The following is an 8,034-nucleotide window of genomic DNA, read 5'->3' on the forward strand; positions in this document are numbered from 1 at the left end:
GCATGCTTGTGTGTGTGTGTGTGTGTGTGAATAAGAGGGATTGTGCATGCTTGTGTGTGTGTGTATCTCTGTGTACAAGGGTCAGTTTACACATTTGGGTGAGAGAGTGTGGAAAAAATCCACTTATCCTGATCATTACCCTCCTCCTCCTCCTCTTCCTCCTCCTCCTCCTCCTCCTGCTAATGGAGGTTATGTTGTCTGTCTATGTGTCAAACACACACACACACACACACACACACACACACACACACACACACACACACAAACACACACATTCTGAACCACTCAGCCATGTCACCACTAAATCATGTTGTCCTGGACATACATGTCGACAAACACACAAACACAAACACACACACACACACAAACACGCACACACACACACACACACACACACACACACACACACACACACACACACACACACACACACACACACACACACACACATACACTAACACAATCCCACAGACACCTGGCAAAACACACACACCGTGTCTCCATGCACATAACCAAACACACATGCATGAACCAACACTCACACACACATACAGATATAACAAGAGGATTTACACACAAACCCAAGGACAAAGCTTGTTAACATTCTGAAGGGCTCCAAGCAACAGGTAACAATTAAAGCATAACATAACAAAAGGTGAATGTTAGTTGAACATAGTTACAACATAAAATGAATCATGAAGTCTCTGCTTTGAAGACCTAAGATCTGCATAACATTTTAATTTTGTATTTATATATTGTATATTTATAATTATTATATGTTTGAATCACTCAACTTACAGACATCCAGATGTCCACTCATTAATGTTTATTCATGTTTTGTTTTGTCTACTCACTTCTTGTCTTGTAAAAATCATATTTGTATTTATTTCATTTTAATCTGGCTATCCATCTATTTGTTAGAGCATTTTTTTATGTTTTTGATGTGTTAACACCATCTACATATTTCTAAAGCTATGATGGTAACGTAACCAGGACCATTACCATCAAAGCTTTAGAAATATATTCAGACTTGATTGTAGATGTGAGAAAACCAGGTCTATCGTCTGAAACGATCTCTGGCGGTAATGTTTTAATGTGGCGTTAGGAGTAATGCTATATTAGTTTTACTTGCGTGATTTAACGTATTAATCAGTTGGGAACGACACATTGCCACAGACTGATAATGATGGGCACCGGCTGCAGAGGGATGATGTTAATAGAAGTGCATAAGCCTTATGATGAAGCAAGATGTCAACTATGGCTATAGAACGTACACTTTGTGTTAGCCACTTAAAGACAGCTGACATTTCTCCAGCTTTTTAATGCAAGCTGTTGTTATTTGTCTTCTTTAGCTGGCTTTTCTTTTCGTGACATTTCTTTTCTCAGGCATCTCGGAGCTCTCATCCCCATATCATACCACAAGCTGCTTCTGCTGTTCCTGATCATCAATGTTTGGGGTCACTTGGAGCTTGTGGCTTATTCCTCAACACCCATAAAAAAACAACAGGTTTGCAACCAGTGGTACAACTAACAAACGAACCAGGATGGGCTTATATTATATATTAGTCTTATATGTAAACGAACCAGGATGGGTTTCTATGATATATTAGTTTTATATGTAAACGAACAAGGAGGGGTTTAAATAATATTAGTCTTATATGTAAATGAACCAGGACGAGTTTATATAATATATATGTTTTATACGTAAACGAACCTGCAGACTGCCAACTCTTATCAACCTCATGAACCAGAGTTTTGACAGTTTTTGACTGTAACTCGGGAAATATGAACACATACCCCCAAATAAAAAGCAGGGAGAGCATGTGTCAGAGGCGGAGGAAAAAAAGGAACAGAAATCCATTTGCCAGAAATATTTGGAATTAGTTGGTGCCTTGCTCCGACACTGGCAGTGTGAATGGCTGCTCGCTTGTCAGGGGTTGTGAGGAGCGTTACTGCACAGCGCTGGTTTGGTCCGAATCGTGGCCCCCCTGCTGATGTTACTGCACAGCCCTTCATGGGCGCTAATGTCTACCCACAAGCGCAAAACACAAAAATGGAAAATTCGATCAGTGAGGCATTTTTTTGGTGTGTGTGCGAGTGTTAGTGTATTTTTGGTTCTGTGCGAGTGTTAGTGTATTTTTTTTTCCTTTGCAAGTGTTAGTGTATTTTTTTTTCCTTTGCAAGTGTTAGTGTATTTTTTGGTGTGTGTGAGTGTTAGTGTATTTTTTTTCTTTGCAAGTGTTAGTGTATTTTTTGTTGTGTGCGAGTGTTAGTGTATTTTTTGTTGTGTGCGGGTGTTAGTGTATTTTTGCGAGTGTTAGTGATGACGGTGTGTGCTGCGCTCTCGCTCTGTGTCCTGGCTTTCCTCTCCTTTCATCACCCTGCCTGCCTGCAGCCCCCTTCCTCTGGGCTGCCCTCACCTCCTCCTCTGGGCCGCCCTCACCTCCTCCTCTGGGACGCCATCACCATGGGTGCTAGAGAAGGAGTGTGTGTGTGTGTGTGTGTGTGTGTGTGTGTGTGTGTGTGTGTTTGTGTGTGTGTGTGTGTGTGTGTGTGTCCAGGATGGTCAACATGGCGGCTGGTGAAGGTCACCTTCACGGGAACTGGCCAGCGGCACCAGTGACTTGAACTGACCTGTTCACACACTGATAGCTCAGCTGTGCCTGTGTGTGTTTGTGTTTGTGTTTGTGTGTCTGTGTATGTGTGCGGGTGTTTGTGTGTGTGTGTGTGTGTGTGTGTGTGTGTGTGTGTGTGTGTGTGTGTGTGTGTGTATGTGTGTGGGTGTTTGTGTGTGTGCGTGTATTTGTTCAGGGGCAACAACATCACAAGAGCTGAACAAACAAAGACACGATAGCAAGGTTAAAACTAGAATGCGTTTCGTGAACGAACTGCGAGAGTGTGCTTGCTCTGTGACAGAGAGAACAAGTGCCTATGAATTAACATGTATTTACATCTACTCAATCAGTGTAGTGGGGCCTTCTTCCAATATATTTTAGCAAGCAACCAAGCTCAACCATTATATTTTGGCTCCACTGACGTTTAGACATATGAGGGTATCTCAGAGTTTCGTTATACTGACTTACTGAGCTAAGTGAATTGTTGAAATTGCTATCTTGGTAAAAGGAAACATCTCTGCAACAATATTAGAATGAATGCGGTTACATAGCCAGCTTTACTTAAAGTTTATTGTAAGATAGGCCTATATGTTAGACTTAATGCAGTTAGAGTTAGTCTGTGTAGTATCAAACGTAAGCAACACTTTTACTGTATAGATAGAGAGCACGTGTATCACATTGGTTTATAGTCTGTCAAATTAGTTCTAGTTATTGGTGTTCGTTGCCATACAAAGTTAGTCTTCTCTTATAAGCCTAGGTAGTACATCTGATTAGAGCTAGCAACCATGAATTGCAGATTAAGGGGTCCCCTATCTCAGTGTTCATTTTGGCAGCTATTTTTAGATTCAGTCTTAAGACAAAAATGCATATTAGTTTTAGTCACATTTAGTCATAGTTATCCTTCTTAGTTTCAGTCTAGTTTTCGAAAACTCATTACAATTTAGTCTAGTTTTAGGCACATTTAAAATTCCATATTATAGCCACATTAAACTCATTCCCTTCCCTTCTCAGGCCCAGGGACCTCCTGTGTTGTGTCAACTGCATAGTAGTCTAGCTTGCAGTACTTACATTGTGGATGCAATTAGTCTCCAAGATACAGATCTCATGCCTACAGCTGAATTCGAATTTGTTTGTAATAAATAATCGAATGTGATGATGAAGTACGGTACGCAGCGTCTTAACTGAAGCTCAACTTAACTATTACAGCAGCTAGCTTGCCGCTAACGCTAATTGAAAACACATCGGAACACAGTGGCTAGCTAGGTAGCTAGCTGCTAATAAGTAACATATATAAGTAACACATCAGCAGTAATGAATCAAGTGTACTGATATTAAATGTACTACTAACATGCCATTCTTAAATTAAAGCCAGTGACATGATGGTTAACGATTAACGAGTTAACGATGGATACCGACAATTAGCATACCTAGCTAGGTAGCATTACCATTGGATTTCAATGGCAGTTATGCTAGCTCTGGCTATCCAGTCAAAGGAGCCTTGTTTCTGGACACGTATCACTTGACGAGCGAGGGCAATACAGTCATCTGGAAAGTTTAAAATGATACTAAACGAAGGGAAATCTACTGTATGGAGAATTTTCTGCTCAGTAGACAATGCAGATTCTAATTAGGCTGGTGGATATGTCCAATGTAAGAAGTGTGAAGTTTTAATGAAATATGATTGATGCAACTGTCGTTCTCCATAACAACTTGGATTAACCTGGATGGCTGGATGAAGTTTCAGACCGAACGTCAAAGATCTTCAATGGTAAGACTTGTCGGTTGTGCCTCTGTTGGTGTCTCGTAAAACGTGAATTTTATTAAAGCATAGCGTGTGTATTGTGTAGCTATTTCATTCCGAGATTGCAGGGGAGTGAAATGCTCCGCTCTGCTGCTGGTATACAGACAGCCGGAAAGGTTAACAAACGGAATGAAATAGCTACACAATACACACGCTATGCCTTAATAAAACCCACGTTACTCACATACTGGTTAACACTGTTAGAGCGGGTGTATAAACTGTACCTGAAACTGTTGCCACTACATTCGTTTTAATATTTTGCACTCTCTATCTAACCACTTCTGGCATTTAAGAGAGCTTCTCCTATGTCAACTGATCTAATGTCAGTTGGCTAGAGTGCGTGACGTCACAATGGCTCAACCTTCCCCATGTTAGTCAATGAGAGAAAAAGGGGATGAAAAAGAGGGATAAAAAAGGAATGGCAAAGAGTATCGCCACGAAAAGTCATAGCAGCTTGCACCGGATCGGGCCGGACGTTTTGGTGTTTGAATGGCGTCTCTAGCTCAATCGGGCGAGGAGTAGTTAGCTGCAAGAAAAACGTACGGAATAAATAAAGAAAACTTGACGATAACAATACTGTGCTTCCCTTCGGGCAAGCACACTAATAAGGACGGGAAACTCACTGAGTTGGTTTCGTTGTAAGACAAATATTGGGGTGAGCAAACAGTGACATGGACTTCATTCATTCAAATCAAATCACTTTAAATGCAGCTATTTAAGGTGACATGCTAATTTCCTTAAGAACTTAAGAAATATTTTAATATTTTAAATGTAAGTGCATTAATTAATGACATGCTAATCAAGCACAGCAGATCAGCATAAATGTGTTAGACTAATAGGGGGCCGCGACGCCTCTTCAGTGCAGTGGCGGGTTAGCGCTCCGCGCCGTGAGGAAGTGATCACCGGGGGCGCATCGGCACGGAGACGGGTGCAATTAGAGGGGGATCTGGGTGGACCTGCCAGAGGAAGCAGGCTTAATGACAGACGCCCCCGCTGAGGAGCCCTGGGCTAATTAACATCAACAAGGCAGGGCAGGGAGAGGGAGCCGTGACAGGGTTATGACCTGCACCTTAGCGCAGGAGGAGGAGGAGGAGGAGGAGGAGACGAGGTGGGAGAAAATAGCTGGGGCAGATTTGTGACCTACACCTCGCCTAATGCAATAGGACGAGGAGGAGGAAGAGGAGGAGGAGGAGGAGGAGGAGACGAGGGAGCAGAGAGGGAGCAGACAGAGAGGAGGTGTGAAAGGTTCATGATCTGCACCACAACTATGGCAGAAGGAGGAGAAGGAGAACAGGAGGGCAGATGGGAGAGGAGAGGAGGAGACAGGAGTGACAGGAGTTTATGACCTGCTCCTCAAATACTGCTGGAGGCTGGAGAAGGAGGAAAGGGGAGAGAGGAGGAGGAGCTTGCGGAATGGGAAGGAGGAGGGAGGAGGTAAAGAGAAGAGGAGGAGAGAAGAGGAGAGGAGAATATTTATATATTATTATTTATTATAATTATATACAGGAGGAGGAGGAGAGAGAAGAGGAGAGGGGTGGGTAGGAGGAAAGGATACTCCACTGTGTGTTTTACTAAAGGCTCACAGCAGCATCAACACACTAGTTCCACCAGGCTAGAACGTGTTGACACTGTTGCTCCTCTCCTCTGTGTGTGTACTGAGCCTCTCTCGCTGTGTGTGTGTGTGTGTGTGTGTGTGTGTGTGTGTATGGGAACTGAGCCTCTCTTGCTGTGTGTGTTTGTGTGTATGTGTGTGTGCCTGTATGTGTGCGTTTCTGAACTGAGCCTCTCTCGCTTTCTGTGTTTGTGTGTGTGTGTGTGTGTGTGTGTGTGTGTGTGTGTGTGTGTGTGTGTGTGTGTGAGCCCTTAGACTCAGACAGGGTCATTTCTTTTGTTCGTTCAGCAGGTGTCATCTCCCTGGATCTCGGGCAGATGATGTATTAGAGATAATGACTTGTAGACACGGCTGCCCCCCCACCCGCCTACCCAGGTTATTTCCATACGCCAACGCACTCAAAGCTGCACACGCGCGCGAGAGTGAAGCTATTGCAACGTTCCCGCTAGAGATGTTCTCGACCACCTGAGTGGACAGCAGCCTGGGGTTAAGAACGCTGAAGGGCCAATAAATGTGTGTGTGTGTATGTATGTATGTATGTATGTATGTGTGTGTATGTGGGTGTATGAACTCTGCATGGCCAATGAATGTTTGTGTGTGTGTGTGTGTGTGTGTGTGTATGAACACTGCAGGGCCAATGCATGTTTGTGTGTGCTTGTGTGTGTGTGTTTGTGTGTGTGTGTGTGTGTTTGTGTGTGTGTGTGTGTCTGTGTCTGTGTCTGTGTCTGTGTCTGTGTGTCTGTGTGTGTCTGTGTGTGTCTGTGTCTGTGTGTCTGTGTGTTTCTGTGTGTGTGTCTGTGTGTGTCTGTGTGTGTGTGTGTGTGTCTGTGTCTGTGTCTGTGTCTGTGTCTGTGTGTCTGTGTGTGTCTGTGTGTTTCTGTGTGTGTCTGTGTGTTTCTGTGTGTGTGTTTGTGTGTTTATGCCTGTTATATTCGGTCTTTATTCTAATAGTTATATTCAGTTTGCCGTTCCAACAGCACGGTGGCAAGGTTGCGTTTACTTATAGTGCTTCATCTGCATGGAATGATCTGCAGAAACATTTGAAAATGGAGCACTTTATTTCCCTGACCAAGTGTTTCTTTGTTGATTGTTCTTTTGGTTTTCTGTTGTAGCACTCCATTAAGTGCCTGTAGTAGATTATCGAAGGGATGTGCTCTCCCTCGTCTCCGGTTTTGGACAGCTCTTCTTCTCAACACCGCTTGTGCTTCCTGATCTTGAACACAGTGTGTTGTGTCCGCTCTGATCTACCCCCCCCCCCCCCCCCCCTTGATGCCTGAGTGCCCACACCTGCACCACACAGTAGGCCAGTTGACTACAGGCATTGAATGGGGTGCTACGTCAGAGACCAGACGAAGAGAAAGGCAAAACATTGACTGTAGAAACTATTAATTTGACAGTTTCTGTACAGTTATTAAGGGGGGGGGTTAGGGTTAGGGGACAGCTGAAAGCTCGAGGGGGATAGCTCTGATGGTTTTGGACAGCTCTTCTTCTCAACACCGCTTCCTGATCTTGAACACAGTGTGTTGTGTCCGCTCTGATCTACCCCCCCCCCCCCCCCCCCCCCCCCCTTGACGCCTGTGCGTCTTCAGGAACTGCCTAATGACTAATGTGACGTGTCACTTCCTGTTCCTGGACTGCATCCCCAGAGTCCTGCCTCAGACCGGTCGGTCCAGGTCGGTTCAGGGTCAGTTCGGTGGGCCGCCCCGGCACCATAGGGCCCAGAGAGCCAAGCAGAGAGCAGAGAGCAGAGAGCAGAGAGCAGAGAGCAGAGAGCAGAGAGCAGAGCAGAGAGCAGAGAGCAGAGCAGAGCAGAGAGCAGAGAGCAGAGAGCAGAGCAGAGAGCAGAGCAGAGAGCAGAGAGCAGAGAGCAGAGAGCAGAGCAGAGAGCAGAGCAGAGAGCAGAGAGCAGAGAGCAGAGAGCAGAGCAGAGAGCAGAGCAGAGAGCAGAGCAGAGAGCAGAGAGCCAAGCAGAGAGCAGAGCAGAGAGCAGAGAGCAGAGAGCAGAG

This window comes from Sprattus sprattus (assembly GCF_963457725.1).
Source record: "Sprattus sprattus genome assembly, chromosome: 6".
NCBI lineage: Eukaryota > Metazoa > Chordata > Actinopteri > Clupeiformes > Clupeidae > Sprattus > Sprattus sprattus.